The sequence below is a fragment of the Malaclemys terrapin genome, chromosome 6 (assembly GCF_027887155.1).
Source record: "Malaclemys terrapin pileata isolate rMalTer1 chromosome 6, rMalTer1.hap1, whole genome shotgun sequence".
Taxonomy (NCBI): Eukaryota; Metazoa; Chordata; order Testudines; family Emydidae; genus Malaclemys; species Malaclemys terrapin.
In genome coordinates, this window is record NC_071510.1 from 85,762,809 (window position 1) to 85,784,628 (window position 21,820).

Here is a 21,820-nt window from a genome sequence, read left to right on the forward strand (position 1 = left end):
TGAAGTGGGATACTGACAGCTACAGCCCAGCAGCCCCGGTGGGGCTCACATCTGTCCCCTATCACTGACAGCTGCCCCAGTGCTGACAACTGCTAACAACAGCCAGATGTGGGCTCATAGCTGGGCCCCCTCTGCCCCGGTGCTGACAACCTGCCCTATTCAGCCAGGTGCGGGGTTCATAGCTGGAGGTAAAAGTGGAGTTATGTCAGCGTAGCGGGGGACTTACTTTGGCAGAAGCAGCATTCTAGTGTAGACACTGACATAATTAGGTTGACTTAAACGGTCTTGCGTCAACCTAACTCTGATCCCCCTGGACCCCACACCAAGCAGCCTGCACTCAGACTGCCCCACACAGAACCATCTCACCGACACCTAGATTCCCCCCCACCCCCCTCCACACTTGGATTCTCTCAGGTTGAGCCTGCCCACTCACACGTGGTGTGCCTGGCATGGAGGGGCATGGCACCGGGGCGTTTCTTGGGTAGTCCCAGCCCATGCACTGTTTCAGGCTTGGGTGCAGCCTCAATGCTGAGTCTGTGTACAGTGGGGCTGCAGGGCAACCATTGGCCTCTGCTCCCCACTGCCATGCTGGAGCCTCCACATTTATTTATTGACCAAATAAAATTTGCAGAATTTTAAAATATTGTGTGCAGAATTTTTTTTGGCGCAAAATATTTAATTTTTTTGGTACAGAATTCCCTCAGGAGTAATGAATATCACACACAGTGCTCTGCATTCTGCACTGACCAATAATTGAATTCATATCCATTTTGAGGTCCTTGAGTTCCTCTTGAAAGCCTTGAAAGAGTTAGGGTCATGTTGAGTCAGGAAATGTCTGTCTCTTTGCTCCCCAGTCTACTTGCTCCCTCAGCAGGGAAACTTCATCTGACCGAGTCCAGACTTCAACTTGTGATTGCCAGGACCCAGAGTGATCTACATGAAAGGCCTTCAATTATGGAACGAAATTCTGCAGCAAACCAGATGTAATAAAGGTGTATAGGAGTACTGGTAAAAGGCTGATCATTTCCTGGTCCCATTCACATGACAGCTCAGGGTTGCAAAAGGCTTTACCACTGTCACATGGCAAGGCTCCAATAAAGCTGTTTACAACATCATCATCATCTGCCAGGAATCTGTTTGCTCGCTCTTCTGGTGGAATTTATTGTCAGAGAAGAGGTGGTCACGTATTACTTCCTTCAGGGCATGAACATTTAGGATGTTTTGAAGAAGGAGAGAGCCTCGTTGGTTTTGTTTAAATATTTTCAGTTTCTCCCGCAGGACTGACTTTTAAGGGTGGCTGTGGAATATAGCCTTGGTGCAAATGTACAGTATCCCTGTGAACTTGGCTTGTTGCCAGCCACTATATTTGCAATCCAACATTCTCTCCTACTTGCACTGTGGGCAATGGTTTCACATTCCTGTTATAAAAAGAACAGGAGTACTTGTGGCACCTTAGAGACTAACAGATTTATTAGAGCATAAGCTTTCGTGGACTACAGCCCACTTCTTCAGTTGCTGTAGTCCACGAAAGCTTATGCTCTAATAAATCTGTTAGTCTCTAAGGTGCCACAAGTACTCCTGTTCTTTTTGCGGATACAGACTAACACAGCTGCTACTCTGATTCCTGTTGTAGTATTTCTTCTGTTCCAACTTCCTGGCACATAGCTCATTTGTAACTACTTCAGGGTTAATTATGTTTGGTTCAAACAGATTGGTGAATGTTGACACTGAAGTTTTTATCCTGCTCATGAATCTCTGAATTGGTTAGTCTAGTGAAGTATATTTTGATATTCTAGCATTACCAAGTATAGATCTGCAATTTACAGTATGTTGCTACAGTTTTACTTGATGTTTTCTGCACCAGTTCTATTTCAAAGAAATTTGAGTAGTAGCCTACTATTAAAAGACAAAGTTTCCAATTTAATTCAGAAAGATTTGCTCCAACCTTTGATTGAGGATCTCAAGTGGTTTCAGACTTTTCTTTTGAATCCTGTTTTCCTAACTGTATTGCAGATTTCACACTTTGGATAGGTTTTCTTTGATGGCAGCATTCATATCAGGCCAGAATAGAACTGTTGCACTTTCTAACACCCATACAGGCACTATGAATTATTCTTAGCATTTCTAAATTCATGGTTTGTGGTATTATGATATCATGAACTTTGTACAGAATCTCACCATATGCAGTAATTGTACCATTATAGCCCTAGTACATGTTTACGGTTGGAAACATTAGGGCTTTTTCTATTGACCATCAATCTAGAATTGCTTTATCAAGCTGATTGGGTCATTTTGCATTTCTTGTCTGAACTTCTGAAATTTTGTTTGAGAAATGGGTGGTGAATAACATCCTGGGATTGGGGCTGTCTCTTTTTATGTTTATACAATGCCTAGCACAGTGGCACCCTGGTGTCTACGTACTATCACAATACAAATAATTTCAAACTTCTCTTTCAACAGGACTTTGTTCTCACTATTTATAAGCACTCTTGTATTTCTAAGAAGCTCCTTTCCAAGCCTGTATCTCACAGTTAATGAGTATCTCTGTAGTTTCATAATTTTATTTTAAGTCTAAGAATTGCTTTGCAGGGCGGTTTCTGCAAATATTGAATTGATGTTCATTAAGTAAACACTGGTCAGTCTGTGCGTTTCCAGACAAAGGTCAACAGCATTTTTTAACATGAACAAAATAGATTTAGGCTTGGCAGGATTTGATATAAATTAGTAGATGTCTGTAAACATCCATTTTCCAGCCAACATTCCAAAATCTCTCAACAAAAAAAATCTCCATCAGTAACAGCCCCTATACCTTAAACCTACAGGGACTGAGTGTCACTGCAGCATCAGAGAGCCCTCTGCAGCCCTTCTGGCAAGAGAGAGAGGCAGCAGGACCATGACAGCAGAGCTGCGGAGGACTTCCTGCACACCTGTGGGGCCAATGACACTGGATCCCTGCAGGTGCAAGGAAGGCTATGGTCCTGGCCAGGTAGACAGAAGATCCCTGGGCTAGAACTGCAAGGAGTGAAACTAGTTCTTGGCTGTGGGGGAGGCCACCCTGCTGCTGAATGGCTCCTGATTGGGGACAGGCTCATCCTTCTCATTGCAGAAGTTTCTGTTCTGCCAGGATGTCCTTCCTACACCTTGTGCTAGCAAGGATCGAGTGCCACCAGCCCTTTGGCACCTGATCCTTGCTAGCACAAGGTGTAGGAAGGACATCCAGGGCTGGGCAGAGAGCCCTGCAGCACCATTGTCAGCACTGCCCTATCCCTAATCCCAACCCTATTCCACTTAGTTTCCCACACCTGTGAAAATAAAAAGTTAAAAATTTATATTAATCATCAAAATTGCAAAAAAAAAAAAAAATAAGAATTAAAGTCTGCTAAACCTAAATATATTTTTCCCTAGCCTCACTCTTGGAAATGGCTGAATACCCCTTTTAGCTTTCAAAAAAAAAAAAAAAAAAAATCCACAACTCAGCCTGAAGCCAACACCTGGCCTGGAAACACTTCAGCCCACATGGTCAAAGTCTGGCACAATTATAAGGAACTGAAACCAGGGTCTTATAATGAGAAGGGTGGGGTACAATAGTAGGTTATGCTACTCCTCCTGCTGATAATAAATTACTCTCTAGCCATTTTCAGGCACTTTTGTATTTTTCTCCTAGCTGGCTTTAAAATACCCCTGTGTGTTTGCTCCTCAGTTACGCAGCTGGGAAATCTCCCATCTTCCCTGACTAGAAATAGTTTGCTTAGAAGTGTGTTCTAACCAGTTTTAGGGAGTGCAACCAGGAAGAGCTCTTCAGCTCAGCCTCCCCTTCCCTTCAGACAATCACGGAGAACAGGTACTTTGGCTTTAGGCTGTAAAGCACTGCGCAGATTAGGCAAACAGGCTGGTCTGGGTTTACTGGTTGGTCCTAACCCAGCGCAGGGAGTTGGACTGGAGGACTTATCCAGGTCCCTTCCAGCTGTACTGCCCTGTGTGTATTATTAACTCACTCCCATGGGAGTGTCCATACTCTTGCCCTGCCGTTGCGGGGTGGGGCTCTCGGTCCGGCTCTACATTGCACCTGTGGGGTGGGTGTAGGGAATCTGCCCCCGGGAATTTCGGGTCCCTGCATGCCGGCCTGTGGCTAGGCTAGTCACTGCGCTGGTGCCGCCACGACCCCTGTGACCTGGCCGCCCTGGGAGCCGCTGGGCCCGGCCCGTCTGCGCTTCCCCTACGTCCCGCGGCTGCCGCCTCTCTCGGGCCGCGAGGAGACGCGGGGCGGGGGTTGGCGCCCGGGCACAGCACGCTGCGCTCAAGGTCGCAGAAGGTGCCAGCCAGAGCCGGCCCAGGCACGTCAGCGCCGCCTGGCCCCGAGCCCGCAGCCGGCGCCGCCCATCGCTCCCTGGGCGCTGCCTCAGTTGCTTAAATAGCGGCTCCCGCCGCCGGGCCGGCCAGCATGAGCCCGGCGCGCTGCCACACCGCCGTCTCCGCAGGTAAGAGCCGCCGCCGCCCCCCGCGGGCTGTGCCAGGGCCGGGAAGCGGGCGGATCACACAACCCCAGAGCAGCGGGAGCCCCGGGATCCGGCGCTGCCGAGACTGGGGGCGGCTGGAGCCGGCGGGGATGGGTGAATTAGAAACGGCGGGGAGCAGGGTCCGTTCCCCCCGAGGGCGGGGCTCAGCCTGAGCAAACCTTCCCCCTCCCCCGGCTGCATTGGGGGTGGGGACAGGCTGAGTGTCTCCTTTCTACGCCGCCTCTTCCAACCAAGTTCTGCTCCTTCGGGGCCCTGCGCTTGGGGCTTGTCTCCATCGGGGTTTTACCTGGCGCCAGTGAAGCGGCGTTAGCAGGTTGGGAAGGGCTGTGTAGCCTCCGTGCAACCTGCCTTCTACGCTGTGTGCGGAGCTTTGCGGGTTAGCCTAGGCCGACGTTTCTCAAATGCAGCAGCCCCAGCAGCCTGCTTCCACCAGGGGCTTTTCCTGCGGCGGATTGGGCGGGGCAAAGCAGCGGCCCCTCCCCTGGGGCCGCCGGCAGGGGTTGGGCCCTGCCCCCCTCAGGAGCCACAAACCCTGGAGGCAGCAGGGCTTGGGCTTGCACTCAGGTGTGGCAGGCATTGGGCTCTGGCCCCAGGCTTCTCATTGGGCCCCTGGGCATGCAGCGGGCTCCTGCTATGGGCTCTGACCACAGGGCTTCCGGGCTCTGACTGTGGGACTTCTGGTTCTGTCCTTGGGCTTTGACTGTGGGGCTTCAGGCTCCATCTCTGGGCTTCAACCACATGGCAGTGGGCTCCAGCTGCATGGTTTCGGTCTCTGGCCATGGGATCCAGCCCCAGTCTCCCATTGCCCCTGGCCCCCACTGGGTCCTCCAGCCCCAGGTTTCAGCCACAGGCCCCAATGTTCATTTTTCTGGGCGGGGGGGGTGCTCTTCCACCTCGAGGCTCAGCCCCCACTCTGCCCCTTCCCTTAAGGCCCCACCTCTTCCTCTCCCCTTCTGCCCCTCCTCCCCAGCAGCTCCCGCCCTCTGCCGAACAGCTGATCAGCAAGTGGCTGGTGGATGCTGAGCACCCACTATTTTTTTTCTGTAGGTGCTCCAGCCCTGGAGCACCCATGGAGTTGGCAACTATGGTTTCAGCTGCACGCTCCATTCCCCGGCTGCATGGTGGCAGGCACCTGGCTCCAGCCATTGGGCTTCAGGCTCTGGCCCCCAGCTGTGTAACAGTGGGAGCCAGCCCCAGGCTACCCCCTGATGTCCCCATTGCTCCTGGCCCATGCTGCATCCTCCAGCCCCCATGCCTGACTGTCTGGCTATAGGGTTCCGGTCCCCGGGCTCCCCCCCATCACTTGCCCCCGCGGGCTTCCCCAGTGCCAGAAGGGACCATTATGATCGTCTAGTCCAGGGGTTCTCAAACTGGGGGGTGGGACCCCTCAGGGGGTTGCGAGGTTATTACATGGGGGGTCATGAGCTGTCAGCCTCCACCCCAAACCCCGCTTTGCCTCCAGCATTTATAATGGTGTTAAATATATAAAAAAGTATTTTTTAATTTATAAGGCAGGGGGATTGCACTCAGATGCTTGCTATGTGAAAGGGGTCACCAGTACAAAAGTTTGAGAACCACTGATCTAGTCTGACCTTCTGTATAACGCAAGCCATAGAACTTCCCCAGAATAATTCCGAGAACATATATCTCAGAAAAGCATCCAATCTTGATTTTCAAATTGTCAGTGAAGGCAAATCCATCACAATATTTGCCAAATTGTTTCAATGGTCTGAATTTCCCTAGCTTCAACTTCCAGCCATTGGATTGTTATGCCTTTCTCTGCTAGATTGAAAAGGCCATTATTAAATATTTGAACTGATTGGTTTTGGTCATCATGTAATTCAAGATTTTAGAACTAGAGGATTTCATCTTCTCACACCTTTCCTCCTTTTTTTTTTTTTTTTCTTTTCAACTCCCAATTGGTTTCTTAACTTGGAATGAACTTGTCATTGAATTGAACTACTTGAATAAACTGAGATAAATAAAATGTTCTCTCTGCTCCTGCAAAAGAGATTACTGCTGTAAAAATGCAATTTAACACTTTTAACAAATTCTGGTTCCAGGTGCTTAGCTGGTAAACCGGATCAGTTGTTTGTAGGGCTGTCAAGTAATTTAAAAAAATTAATCGTGCCATTAAAAAAAATAGAATACCATTTATTTAAATATTTTTGGATGTTTTCTACATTTTCAAATATATTGGTTTCAATTACAACACAGAATATAAAGTGTACAGTGCTCACTTTATATTTATTTTTGATTACAAGTGTTTGCACTGTCAAAAGACAAAAGAAATAGTATTTTTCAATTCACCTAATACAAGTACTGTAGTGCAATATCTCATAAAAGTTGAACTTACAAATATAGAATTATGTACAAAATAACTGCATTCAAAAATAGAACAATGTAAAATTTTAGAGCTTGCAAGTCCAATCACTCCTACTTCTTGTTCAGCCAGTCACTCAGACAAACAAGATTGTTTACATTTGCAGGAGATAATATTGCCCTCTTCTTGTTTACGTCAACTGAAAGTGAGAACAGGTATTCTCATGATACTGTTGTAGCGTAAGATATTTACGTGCCAGATGCACTAAAGATTCATATGTCCCTTCATGCTTCAACCACCATTCCAGGGGACATGTGTCCATGCTGATGATTGGTTCTGCTCGAAAATCATCCAAAGCAGTGCGGACCAACACATGTTCATTTTCATCATCTGAGTCACATGCCACCAGCAGAAGGTTTATTTTCTTTTTTGGTGGTTCGGGTTCTGTAGTTTCTGCATTGGAGTGTTGCTCGTTTAAGACTTCTGAAAGCATGCTCCCTACCTTGTCCCTCTCTGATTTTGGAAGGCACTTCAGATTCTTAAATCTTGGGTCGAGTGCTGTAGCTATCTTTACAAATCTCACTGTAACATTATGAGTGTAATATAATATCTCATTGAAAGGTGACAGGGCCAGAAAGAGTTAATTAACTCACAGACTGACCTGACCCATGGCTGAACTTTAGAGACTGGTTAGAAAGATATGTAAATGACTAGAGCTTTGAAATGCAAGTCTGCATTGTTAGCGGTAGAAGGGTAGGTGTTTGCTCAGGTCTTGTGATGTAAGCAAACAAGTCTTGTCTATTGCTATAGCTTTAATTCAAAGATCAAAAAAGAAGTATTAACATTTAGGAAGACAGTTAAGTGAAATAATATTATTGTCTATATGTCTCTTTGAAGGTTGTGGTAACGTGTATTTGAATTGTTTGATGGATAAATTATCCTGTGCTAATTGCCATGTTTGGGAGAAGGGAAGTTGTTAAGCCTATTGTTTTCTCAGGCCAAAAGGCTGCAGGAAAGGTATAAGAACCCTGGGACACGATCCTTCTTCATCTCAGATCTGCTTTGGGTTTCAAGAGGGGGAAACCTTAAGCCATAAGGATTGAGATCCCCAGTCACTGACTGGAGTCACCCTGAATATGGACATTGGATTATAACCTATGGACTATTTCTAAAAGGACTTTTGGAACCACAAACTCATCTCTGCTATGTATCTGAACCTCAAGAATTAAGTTCAAGTCTGTATGTATATTGATCTTTTAACCAGCACTCTCTCTCTTTTCTTTTTTTAATAAACTTTAGCTAAGTTAATAAAAATTGGCTATAAGCGTGTATTTTGGGTAAGATCTAAGTTATAATTGGACGTGGGTATGTGGCTGATCCTTTGGGATTGGAGGAATCTTTTCTTTTATATGATAAGATTTTCAGTAATTATCATCATATGTTTGACATGTGTGTCTGGATGGAGGCCTGAGGCTGGGCACTTTAAGGGAACTGCATTGCTTGGACTTCTGAGTAACATATATGATAATATAGAAGTTGTTTTGTGCTGGCTTGGTAAATCTAAGTATTGGACTATCCACCAGCTTTTAGGGTTTGTCTGCCCCGTTTTGTTTGCAGTTCACCCTAATTGAGTAACCTCAGCTGGCTCCCACGGGCAGCACCATCACACTCACATTGGTACTTTCTTTGCGTTTTGTCAGATTTGCAGTGAAAGTGTTCTTAAAATGAAGAACAACATGTGCTGGGTCATCATCTGAGACTGCGATGACATGAACTATATGGCAGAATGTGGGTAAAACAGAGCAGGGGACATACAATTCTTCCCCAAGAAGTTCAGTCACAAATTTAATTAATACATTTTTTTAACAAGCGTTATCAAACATGGAAGCATGTCCTCTGGAATGGTGGCTGAAACATGAAGGGGCATACGAATGTTTAGCATATCTGGCACGTAAATACCTTGCAATGCTGGCTACAAAAGTGCCATGCGAACGCCTGTTCTCACTTTCTGGTGACATTGTAAATAAGAAGAGGACAGCATTATCTCCTGTAAATGTAAACAAATTTCTTAGTCTTAGTGATTCGCTGAACAAGAAGTAGGACTGAGGTGACTTTGTTTTGTTTTTGAGTGCAGCTATCTAACAAAACAAAAACATCTACATTTGTAAGTTGCACTTTAAGGACCAAGAGATTGCACTACAGTACTTGTATTAGGTGAATTGAAAAAATACTATTTCTTCTGTTTATCATTTTTACAGTGCAAATATTTGTAATCAAAATGTACACTTTGATTTCAGTTACACACAGAATATAAGATCTATATGAAAATGTAGAAAAACATTCAAAATAGTTAATACATTTCAATTGGTATTCTCTTGATTAACAGTGCAATTAAAACTGTGATTAATCACGATTAATCTTTTGAGTTAATCACATGAGTTAACTGCGATTAATTGACAGCCCTAGTTGTTTGCCTTTCTTTAAAACTTGACAGCAAACATACTGTTTAATATTTTCTGTCTTTTAATTTAAATTAGTTTGTCAGTTTCAAATTTAACTTTTTAAATAGGTTAATTAAAAAAACTGTATTTAATTTAAATAAAAACATCTGATATTTTTTTTTAATCACTGATTTTTTTGTTATCCATCTTGCATTGACAAGAATATCCAGAGTTAAAACTGTTAACTTATACAAATTTTGGAAGAAATGTCAAATGTCATGCTTCAAGGTTTAAACTAATCTAATTACTAGGGATTAGGAACAAACCCAAAATAGGGGGGGGGGCACGCAGATTATCCCACATCTGCCTAATATGAGGATTCTTCTACCTTTCTCCGAAGCATCTGGTGCTGGCCACTGTCAGAGACAAAATATTGGAATAGATGGACCAGAAGACTGATCCATCATAGCAATTCCTATGTTCTTGTCCCTCTACCCCCAGTCATACTATTATCTGGACAGAGAGAATATTCTGTATTTGTTCATTTGAGTAACACTTATGGCATGACAGTAATCTGTCATCCAAACCTTTACTCTGAAAGTTTTATTCTGCATTCCTTTAATGAACAGTTACCCCTCCCACTCGCCAAACCCCTCGATCCCAGCCTGGACCACCCTCCTGCACCCCAAACCTCTCATCCCTAGTCCCACCCCAGAGCCCGCACCCCCTCCTGCATCCCAATCCCAATTTTGTGAGAATTCATGGTTAGCCATACAATTTCTATTGCTCGATGTGGTCCTCGGGCCAAAAAGTTTGCCCGCCCCTGTAATATAGTGATGAGTACTACAGGAAAGCCCATGAGAAAATTAATAATTCTGTCTTCAAAGCAGTGCCACATGCTGAATGAGAATAAAACAAAATATTGAATCACTGCTCATTCAGTGAACACTACCCATTCTGAGCAATGGAGAGGCAGGGGTCACTGTGGAAAAAAAATATGTGATCATGTAATTAAAGACTGTGTCATAATGCATACGCCCCAGGAAGCTGAATTAAGGTTGCACAGGCAACCATAATTCTGGTATTTCTAATTTTTAAGTGTTGACTTCGCAACTTTAATAATGTTCTTTTAATTTGTGGGGCTTTTGTGTGTAATATCTTAAGTTTTTTTTCAAAAAAGCAAATTGAAAAAACATGTTGCCTCTCTATCGTGTGGTTTCCTATTAACACCTCCATGGTACATCAGCAGGGTTGGAACCTTTAGATCCACTGCACAGACCTCTGCCACTTGAGCTAATGGAATCACTGCTAGCAGTAATAAGTTGTCATCCTCTCTAGGTGGACCAGCACTAGCAGTGGGTGGGACACTTTGCCAGTGTGTTTCACAGGTTTTACTAACAGCAGAGGAATGGCGAGACTCAGGAATCTTGGGTTCCATTTCAGATGTTGGAGAGGAGTGTGCTGTAGTGGGCACAGACACTTCTGCCTCATCGCCAGCAATCTATCCATGTCCTTTCACTGGCTCTTTGTTCCAGTCCCAGTCTCCATTCCTCGGGCTTCTCATCCCAGGCCCAGCCTGTCACAATTCACCACGTCACAGTTCTTGAATTAACTGCACCTCTCACTCCCTCCTGGTCTCCATGAGGGTGCCCCACTTAGGGCCAATAGCCATCACCTTTCTCAGGGTGGGATGCCTTAATGCTTTCCCTCTAGCCCAGGGTCTTAAGCTGCCAGTTCTTTCAATTCACTGTGATCACCAGAGCAGGTCTGAATTCAGTTTAGCACCTGCGGTTGTACTCTCTGAGGCAATGATAGGGGTAGCCAGTGATCAGCCAGCTCTCATTTAACCAACGTACTATTTATTTAGAAATAAAAATATTACAAAGAAAACACATCTTAAAACAATAACCAGCTAACATGCATGCCTGGCTTACCAGGCAGTCACCCATCTTTCATGTGGAGACTCTGGTAGGTTCTGAACTACTTCGAGCCCTCTCACAGGGCCTGATTCTGTTGGACACAGCTTCATGCCTGTCTGTTTCCAGATGGCATCTGTGTACCAGTCTCTCCCTAGGTTAGAGCCGTCCCTTAAAACAGTACTTTGTATTTAGGCCTCTAGAACCAGGTTGAACCAGTATATGCACTTCACCCTGGCGTGGTGCTGTGAAACTTCAAAAGGTACTTTACCTGCATTGTTGCAGTATTGGGGATTTGCATTGCGTTGAGGATCTGCTGTTGTCTTTACTTCCTGCAGGAAGCACCCCTTATCTGACCCATTTGGCCCTGAATACAATCAGGAACCTGCCCATAAAGAGACATATATTCTAAAGTTAACACAATAATCTTTATGTATTGCCTATTTACATAGAATTGCATCTGTCACACACCACTCCCAGTTCCTTTGTTCAATCTGTGTCCCACCTGCACTCCCAGTCTCCTAGCCCAACCAGTTCCCTCCCTCCTCTGGCTCTTGTCCAGCCAGTCCCTGATCTGTCTTCCCTTGCCCCATACTGACTTCCATTTGTCTGCCACTTTCTCCCCTTCCTTCCCAGGCTCTTCATCCAATCTCAGTCAGTCTACCTCCTCCCCCCTGCCAGATCCTTGTCCCAGTTCTCTCCCTGCACACCAGCTCCTGGACCTTGTCAGATCTGGCCCCCTCCTCTCCACTGATTGCTAGTCCTATATTCTTTGCCCAGCTAGTCCCAGTCTCCCCAGCTCCTCCTTCAATCTCCATCTCCCCCTGTCCCCCTAACCAATCATTTCCCTCCTTGGCTCCCAGTCCCAATCTCTTTTCCCAGCCTGTCCCACCTGTCTGGCCCTTTGTCTCAATCTACTCTTTCTTCCCTCCCCACAGTCTAGCTCTTGTCTCTGCTGCATTTGAGTCAGACACTTTCCATGCTGCCTGGACCCAGGGTGAAGCCAATCTTCCTCTGCAGCTGCAGTTCCTAGCTCTGCAGAGCAGGGTAGGACCTGGCTCTGGAACTGAGAGCAAGCTGTCACTCTTGTGCTCTCAATGCCCCTGCTGGGCTCAGGCACCAGGAGGAAGAAGGTGACTGACGTTTCAGATGGCACTCAGTCAAAATGGCTTGATTTCCCTATAGTCTTCACATATGGAAATGAGGCTAATCTCCAGTAAAGATGACTGCCATCTCCCTTTGATTTTTATTGGGCTCAACATGCTTTTCTCAGGGAAGATGGATACCTAGACCTCTATGGTTAAAGTATGGGAGTAGAGAGGGAAATTGAGAGGAAAAGGAGGGGAAACACAGAGGTCAGGTGAGACCTATGGGAGATTACAGAAGCAGAATGAGAGTGGGACCAGTGCGGGGATTAGCCACCAGGCCAACAGGGTCCGTGCCCAGGGTCCCTGGCCAATTGAGGGACTCTAGAAAAATGGGTGCCCCCAGCAGGAGTGTGGGGGGATGACTTCAGGCAGAAGGGGTGGAGAGGGCCCCCCACTTGTTCTGGCCCAGGGCCCCACAAAAGTTTAATCCACCTCTGAGTGGGACAGGAAACTCGCTGTGGTAGGGAGGAAAATAGAACAATGATAAGGAAGGAGTATGGAGAGAGTGGCTGGCTAGGATAAAAGGAGTTTCCCCTAGTGTAGGGTTACCATATTTCCACAATCAAAGAGGACACTGGGGGGGGGGAGGAGCCCCTCCCTAGCCCCGCCTCTGCCACGCCCCATCCACTCCCTCCCACTTCCCACCCCCTGACTGCCCCCCTCAGAATCCCAACCCCCCCCTGCTTCTTGTCCCCTGACTGCCCCCTGCTGAGAACCCCCACACCCTAATTGCCCCCCCTAGGATCCTACCTGTCCCCTGACTGCCCCGACCCTTATCCACTCGCATGGGTGGCAGGGTTGTAGAAATTTTGGTAGTGCCCGGAACCCACCCACCCCCACCTGCCTAAGGCTCTGGGAGGGGGGTTGGAGGTCTGGGGTGCAGGTCCTGGGCTGGGGATTAGGGTGCAGGAGGGGTGCAGGGTGCAGGTTCTGGGATAGAGTTTGGGTGCTTGGTGCAGGCTCCGGGCTGGGGCAGGGGGTGGGTGTGCAGGAGAGGGTGGGGGTGCAGGCTCTGGGATGGAGTTTGGGGGTAGGAGGTGGTGCAAAGGGAGGGGGTGCAGGCTTTGGGAGGGAGTTTGAGGGCAGGAGGGGGTGTGTGGGAAGGGGGGAGGGGGTTTGGGAGGGACTTTGGGGATAGGAGGGGATGCAGGGGTGAGGGCTGTGAGTCTGAGGAAGAGGGGTTCATGATGCAGGAGGGGGCTCAGGGATGGAGCAGAGGATTAGGGTGTGGGGGGATGAGGGCTGGCATTGAGGGGTTTGGGGCGTTGGAGAGGCTCGGGGCTAGGGTGGAAGGGCAGGGTAAGGGCAGCCTGTCTTCCCATTAGTGGATGGGGGATGCTAGGACCCGGGGGCAGCAGACAGCAGTTGCTGCTGGCTCTGGTAATACAAGCAGGGAAGGGAGAGGCAGGCAGGGAGGGGGGGGGAACCCGTGGAGGGGGGGTGGCAGGTGGAGGCCGGGGACCCATCCAACACTCCCCCGCTCCCTGACTGCCCCCCCCCCCCGACTCCCCTTACCATTCTGGCTCCACGTGTTTGCAAAACACGCTGCCCGGTGGGTCGGTTTGTGTGTTACACAGGGCTGCAGACAGGGGGGGGGGGGAGCAGGGGAGGGCTCTGGCTGCTGGAGGCCAATGGGAGCGGTTCAATGGGCCAAGCCGCCCAATCAGCAGCTGCACTCTGCATGGAAGGGAGGGAGAGAGGCGAGGGAGAAAAAAACCCCGGACATTTTAACCTTGTTACCAATTCCTCCTGGACGGCTATTTAGAGACGCAAATGCCGGACATGTCCGGGGAAATACGGACGGATGGTAACCCTACCCTAGTGGAAGGCTCACGCTGTGTGCGTTTTTAATGTTAAATTTTGAACCTGGAATAATCAAACACAAATTGGGGGCAGGCAATTTAAAGGTTTAAAAACTCCGGAGGCAGACAAAAAGCAATATCTTTTTTAAATCTTGATTGATTTATTTTTAAATAATTAGAGGTGCCAATTCTGATCACAATTACTAATAAATAATATCATATTACATTTTGCATTTATATAGCACTTCACATTTTCAAAGTACTGCACAAACTCTAAAGCACTAATACTGCAGTTGGGTCTGCATGCATAGATTTTTGTGCCTGTGCTGATCCCCTAACTTGGGAAGTATTAGCTAACGGGGACAGCAGTATTGTCAATTGGTGAGATAGTTTTTGTTTTTGTTTTTAAAGTCCCAGCTCCCAAAATCATATGGTTTAATGAGAATCTCAGCTTTCATGACGGGGGAGGAGGAAGTAAATTTCTAGCCCTTATGGTCATGGAGAAAAGCTTGAGACTGTTAACTTTACAGGTTCAAAAACCACAAGGAAAATAAAAAGTAGCACAGTTTATTCTTTTTTAAAATGTTGATTTGGGCTGTGACTCATGATCTTTGAATGCATGGGGTTGGCACTAATGAGGAAAGTTGTAATCTGAGTGTGACATGCAGGAGTGAGGTTAAGAGACTGGTCTCTATTTCCTGTCCCCAGTTAACTGACATGGGTCAGGATTAACACCCCTGCCACAGGACAGGAGTCAGTGTTCAGTGACTCTGTTTATTGTGGTGATAACCACACGCAAATAGCTATTAAAGGGAACAGTGTGTGTGTATTTGGTGTGTAGGGGATGCTGCATAGGCAAGTGAAATTCTAGCAGGGTTCTAATCATAACATCATCTTATCATGATTTACATCACTAGTCAGGAAGACTAGATTTAATCATGGATTTCTATATAAAAGTGCATTCTTGTTGGTTGTTATAACCTTAATACATATTCTTCACAACTCAGAGAGAGATGTGGGTTTCATTTTAGAAGGTATACACTATACATTTTTAAAGTGATTTATTTTGAAAACTTTTCAGATTAGTTTTACAGCTATATCAGAAAATGAATGATTGTTTGGTTATTTCATTTACCGAAGGTAATTGAAGCAGATAGTTCACCTCCCAGTGACTTAATAAAGCTCTCCAATTCAACAGATTAATCATTAATATTTGGAGGATTTTCTTGCCATGCTATATTAAGAGATCTCACTCAGTTCCTTCCGAATTTCAACAGGGTCAGCAATAAAACAGCTATTTCCCTGCATTTTGTTCAAGGCTACAGAAATAGGCTTCACAGTACTCAGCATGTGTTCAACATTTCCCTTAAGCCCAATGTTGAGAACTTTGGCTGTGACCGTGCCATCTATTTTTTCACTATTTTGTTCACAAACTGTCATCAGATTAGGACAGTTCTTTATATAGTGCTCAAAACAGTCCACTAGTGAGTTCCATCACATGTCTTGTGGGAGAGTTAGCTTGGTTCCTCCCACTTTTGTGAGAGCAGCCACTGCAAAGTGGTTGTTACGGAAGTATTTTGCAATTTCAACAACATTAGCCTTTATTTCTGGAACACTGAAGTCTTTGGCTAAGAGGTGCATCACATGAGCACTGCAACCATATGTTATTATCTTGGGACTCTCTTCTAAATAATTTCTTCTCATCTTGGATACATTTCCAGCTATATATTTATTTATTTTAAAACATTTTTGCTGTTAACAAGCATGTTATCTCTGGAGACACAAATCCACAGTTTGAGAACTGCAAAACTAAGCATCTCTGATGGTATCTTCTAGACTGAGCACTGAGTCCCATTGGGTAGATAGAAAGATTAACCTAAATAATCTATACAGAAGCCCCTGGAACCCCATAAGATTGGGTCCCTAATCCATGAACTATTGGAACTCATTTACAAAACTTTTCTTAAACATTACATGACTATATTGTCTCATACTGTAGAATTTGTAATCCCTATTCCATGATGAGATATTATAGCTCAAAGATATATCTTAATTCAAACTATCTTTAGATAAATTTTTCCCCTCAAAAATCTGATTTAAATTAAAAAAATCTGATTTTGTTTTTGTTTTGTTTAAATCATTGATTTTTATCCAGCCTGCTTTCCCCTGTTACCCAACTACCTCCATCCCACCCTACCAATTTTGTCTTAACAGTTTTTGGCCTGAAAATGTTCATGCTTGCTCTCAAGCCAAAGGAGAATGTTGAGAGCAAACGTTTATGCATACACATGGAGCGGGTGGCATCTGATCTGATGGAAATGCTGTCAGGCACACAGTCAGCTATGGGCATAATTCTTTTTTAAATACTCTTTTGGTGGGACTCTTAAGTAGTAGAGCTTAATCATGCAATGTTTTTACCATTAAAGTTTGGTGGTAGCATAAGTGAAATTAGTCCTCCTTTGGATTTTGCAGCATAGAATCTAGTTCTTTGATCTTCAAAGCCACAACAGACTGTTCTGAATGTTCCTTCTTTTGTGGTTCTGAAACAATTAAGAAAGTATGTACAAACTACCTTTTAAAATGTGTGTGTGTTTCAACTTAATCATGTAACAGTAAGATTAGTGCAGGAGAAGGAGGCACTGTGTAGGAGTAGTCAAAACAAATGTATGGGCTCTTTAAGAGGTTCTAAATTAGAATTTTTTTTTCATTTCAAATTATTTCCTTTTGTCCTAACTTCACTTTATTCATTTCTATCTATTTTTTTCCACACAAAATAGAAAATAAAGTATTATTTTATTGAAGGTGTCGGAGAATAATTTTTTTGCTTCCACAAAGGTTTCTCCCTAATTCCACTGTCCCACTACTATAATTGATCATATAATGTGCTTCAGCAGAAAAATCGTTTGACACAGCATAGTCTGAAATGCTAGTTAGCCATTTTTGTTATTGGCGAAGCTTGTGAGGCCCTATACTCAACTTGATGGTGCTTCTCTGTTTGGATGTAATACAATTACTTTAGAATACCACAGCCAATCAATTCCAAAATGTCAGGGAATATTTTAGGCATCACTGGGAAGAACTCTATTAATTTTGGGGGGAAATCAGAAAACCAGAAGGTGTGAAATGGGGGACACGTTGAGCCCCTGGCATCTGTTAGCAGAGCCACAGTTCCAAGCACCCATGTAATTGTCTATAGATCAAACTGATTGATGGCACCCACAAACATCTTCCAGCATAACAATATCACTGTTTCATCTCTGTTCATCCTCCCAGTAGGATTTAACATGTTGACACCCTGCATGATTTATCATTCAGACAAAAAAAAGAGAAATAATAATAGAGGCAGTTGTAATAATTGGACCCACAACTTTACCCTAACAGTGAGCTCAACTGTAAAAAGTAAGTGAAAGTTCAAAAGATGTCACAATAAATTATAATAACAAATGTTGGTGGGGGGGTACAAAAGGGAGCCAGACAGTGAATTAGTTGAAATGAAAAGGCATACTGATATAATTCAGACTGTTATGATCATGCTTGGTAAACAAGAAAAGCTTGGAACCAGAAATGAATGAACCAAAATTGATGTGTCACAAACTAGGCCTAATGGGTGGACAAAACAATGAAGGAATGGGTTATTCTGCTCCTTTGCGGATCCTTAAAAAAAGACTTTAGGGAGAAAAATTGGCTAATGGAGCAAGATTCACCATCATGGCTATCACCCCACCATGTCCTGGGACCAGGGCTGGATTAATGCAGACTCTTTAGGGGCTGCAGCCCAGGGCCTCGGGCTAAGGGGGGCCCTGCAGGGTCTCAGGCCGGATGCAGCCCGCTGCTTCTTTTCATCCAGCAAGTCTCCGCACCAGGGGCCGGACACCGGTCCCGAAGCCTCAGTGCCTCCCCCCACAGGGGGCTAGAGCTGCAAGCATCAGCTTGCCAATGTGCCCTTGCGGCCCTTGCCAATGTGCCCTAGGCAAAGGGCATTCAGGGAATCTCTGTGTGCTGCCCCGCCCCCCCAGTGCCAGCTCTGCAGCTCCCATTGGCCGGGTACCACGGCCAATAGGAGCTGCAGGGACAGTGCCTATGGGCATCGACAGCCTGCACCGCGCAGAGTGGCCTGGCCCCTCTGCCTAGGGGCCGATCATGCAGGTCACCTTGGAGCGCAGAGCAGCGCAGAGCCAGGGCAGGCAGGGATCCTGCCGTAGCCCTGCTGCACTGCTGACCAGGAGCCACCCAAGGTAAGTGCCTCCTGGCCAGAGCCCGCACCCCACACCCCTTCCTGCACCCTACCCCAGCCTGGAGCCCCATTCTGCATCCAAACTCCCTCCCAGACCCTGCACCCCAACTCCCTGTCCCAGCCCTGAGCCCCTTCCTGCACCCAAACTCCCACCTAGAGCCTTCACCCCAAACCCCCTGCTGCACCCCAAACCCCTGTCCCATCCCTGGCCCCACCCTAGAGCTCACCCCTCCAGCTGGAGCTGAACCCCCTCCCGTACCTCAGTCCCCTGCCCTAGCCTTGAGCCCACTCCTCCACTCCAAACCCCCCGAGGCCCCACAAAATCTAATAGCTCCAGGCCCACAGGAGAGTTAATCTGGTCTTGCCTGGGACCCCAGGCCTTTGTCAGCCTGAGCCTGAGAGGTCCTGACCTAACCAGGCCAGAGATGGGGATCCAGATAGGGTTCCCAACCATCTAGGATTGGCTTGGAGTCTCCCAGAATCGGCACAGATCTCCCAGTGACTATTGAAAGCAATCTGGAAGATTTTAATAGGATATTTTAAGAAAATGACATTACATGGTGGGGGGGGGGCAGGTTAGTCTCCAGGAATAGCTTCAGTCAGAGTTGGCAACCCTAGACCCAGTTGACATTGCCACTTCTACCAATTCCAGCTGAGTCCCAAACACAATTTGAGATGGAACAGGATTGGATTTAACAGCAGCAACTTCAGCCCATCTCTATTAATTTCTTCTCTTTTCCCCAAGAGGACAATTACTACCATCTTTAATACCACCTATGAGACTGTAGGTCAAGTTCATTGCACACACCATTTGCTTGCCTTCCTCTGTCCCCCACCCCCTTGTTTTTCCTTCTAAAAAGTCTCTTCAGGTAAAAAGCAAGGCATGTTGCTAAAATGAAAGCTTTATTTAATACTTTATAGATCAAATGCTTTAACTGTTCTGCCTTCTTTTCTTTATCTTTTGATAAAAGATTAAAAGGATTTTGAATGGTGTGTGTGCCATAGTACTAAGCAGGCTGAGGTCTCTGTATGCCAAACCTGAATTTTTTCCAAAGGAGTTTAATTTTGGACAGTGACTGGATTACGTTAACACTTTTAGCCCATATATTCCATCTAAACTAATATAACAGGGCACACAAAGTCCTTGCCATGGGGAATGAGGGAGTGGGAGACCCTGGGAAGGGGGGGGGGGGAAGTATGCAAACCCTTGGCCATGAGTCAAGGAGGGAGTGGGAGAGATACAGAGCTCCTATTGTGGTGGGGCGGGGGAGAGTAACAAGAAATCCCTGAAATAAAAGGGGATGGGAGAGTGGCACACAGGGAACATGTAGAGTGGAACAGAGAAATGCAAGCAATGGTGTGTGAAATGAACTCAGCCAACAGAAGCAACACATTGTGTGACACTACTGACCCCTTCCCCTTCCCCCCAGTATATTTAGTAACATAAGGAAAGGACCTTTAAAGTATGTTTTGCTTGGAGTTCTTTTGGATAAGTTTAGAACATTTCAGTTACTTTAGACTTAGCCAGATCCTTGGCTCTGTTAGGGCCACTTTACGCTTCTCCACTGATGTACAGTCGTATAGCTTATCATGAGACGATCGCCCCGGGATAGGGCTATCCTCAGTGGGCATAAAGCCAACATAAGCTTCTAGGCCACATCTCCCTGCAACAGACTCAGGGACAGCGCTGGGCTACTGGTAGGCAGGGGTGAAAGTAACTTAAAGGACTGACTGGTATGCTGGAATCCTGAGCAGGGGGCGTGGCCTCAACCAGAAGAGGCGGGGTCTTTGAATTCCCAGGCCCTTTAAATCAAGATTTAAAGGACCCGGGGCTGCGGTAGTGGGAGCTGCGAGCCCTGGGCTCTTTTAATCACCCCTGGAGCTACCAGTTGCAGAGGCGGCTGGGAGCCCCGGGACTCGGGGCCGATTTAAAGGGCCTGGGGCTCCAGCTGCCACTACCTCAGCAGAGCTCCGGGCCCTTTAAATCACCGACAGAGCCCCAGATGCTCCCAGCTGCCACCCCTACTCCCAGGGCTCAGGGCTCTGTGTGGAGATTTAAAGGGCCCAGGGCTCCACTGCGGTAGTGGCAGCTGGGAGCCCTTGGCCCTTTAAATCACCGCTGGAGCCCCACCATCACTACCCCAGGGCTCCTGCAGCAGGGCTGGGGCGGTGATTTAAAGGGCCTGGGGCTCCGACCGCCACTACCACCCCGGGCCCTTTAAATCGCTGGCCTGGGGAAGCCAGTCCGGTACGGCATGGCATACCGGCTCTTGCCAGCTTACTTTCACCTCTGCTGGCAGGCAGCACAATTTGGAGTGGTTATACTGCGGGACCAGTGTGGTTTCATTGCCCATATAAGATGAAAGGAGTGCAAAGGTGGCTTAAAGCCACTTGTTGCAATTCTCTTGGACTTGCACTGTGGGCTTCTCAGTCACCTCTTAAGATTCGGGCCTGAGCCTTATAAAATTATTTCATTTGTAAAGTCTAGATTATTAATTGTGTTTGAGGGAGGGGAGAGAAGAGAGAATTGGTTATTTGGTGGGTTAGTGTGTGTGGGATTTTTATGGAGGAAAGTCATTGTGTATTGTAATTGCATTTGATACTACTTCTTATATGAGTCTGTGGTTTGGTTTGGTTTTAACAAAAATTAGCTGCTCATATTTAAGATTCATAGATTCATAGATTCATAGATTATAGGACTGGAAGGGACCTCGAGAGGTCATCGAGTCCAGTCCCCTGCCCGCATGGCAGGACCAAATACTGCCTAGACCATCCCTAATAGACATTTATCTAACCTACTCTTAAATATCTCCAGAGACGGAGATTCCACAACCTCCCTAGGCAATTTGTTCCAGTGTTTAACCACCCTGACAGTTAGGAACTTTTTCCTAATGTCCAATCTAGACCTCCCTTGCTGCAGTTTAAACCCATTGTTTCTGGTTCTATCCTTAGAGGCTAAGGTGAACAAGTTCTCTCCCTCCTCCTTATGACACCCTTTTATATACCTGAAAACTGCTATCATGTCCCCTCTCAGTCTTCTCTTTTCCAAACTAAACAAACCCAATTCTTTCAGCCTTCCTTCATAGGTCATGTTCTCAAGACCTTTAAACATTCTTGTTGCTCTTCTTTGGACCCTTTCCAGTTTCTCCACATCTTTTTTAAAATGCGGCGCCCAGAACTGGACACAATACTCCAGCTGAGGCCTAACCAGAGCAGAGTAGAGCGGAAGAATGACTTCTCGTGTCTTGCTCACAACACACCTGTTAATGCATCCCAGAATCATGTTTGCTTTTTTTGCAACAGCATCACACTGTTGACTCATATTTAGCTTGTGGTCCACTATAACCCCTAGATCCCTTTCTGCCGTACTCCTTCCTAGACAGTCTTTTCCCATTCTGTATGTGTGAAATTGATTTTTCCTTCCTAAGTGGAGCACTTT

At 46.3% G+C, this 21,820-nt stretch overlaps 1 protein-coding gene and 1 long non-coding RNA gene across 3 annotated transcripts in view; one reads left to right on the top strand and one right to left on the bottom strand.

Annotated features, from left to right (window-relative positions):
* Positions 1-4,952, bottom strand: part of LOC128839811 (uncharacterized) — a 56,156-nt gene extending 51,204 nt beyond the window's left edge. Inside the window, exon 1 of the long non-coding RNA XR_008445529.1 lies at positions 4,804-4,952. This is a non-coding gene — a long non-coding RNA (uncharacterized LOC128839811). The remainder of the gene's footprint in view (positions 1-4,803) is intronic.
* Positions 3,797-21,820, top strand: part of TMEM171 (transmembrane protein 171) — a 36,006-nt gene continuing 17,982 nt past the window's right edge. The window contains exon 1 of one of the 2 annotated variants that reach the window (XM_054033093.1): positions 3,797-3,841. The gene's annotated coding sequence lies outside the window, so the exon portion shown is untranslated. Of the gene's footprint in view, positions 3,842-4,223; positions 4,479-21,820 lie in introns of those variants that run through there. The other variant, XM_054033092.1, reaches the window with a different exon arrangement.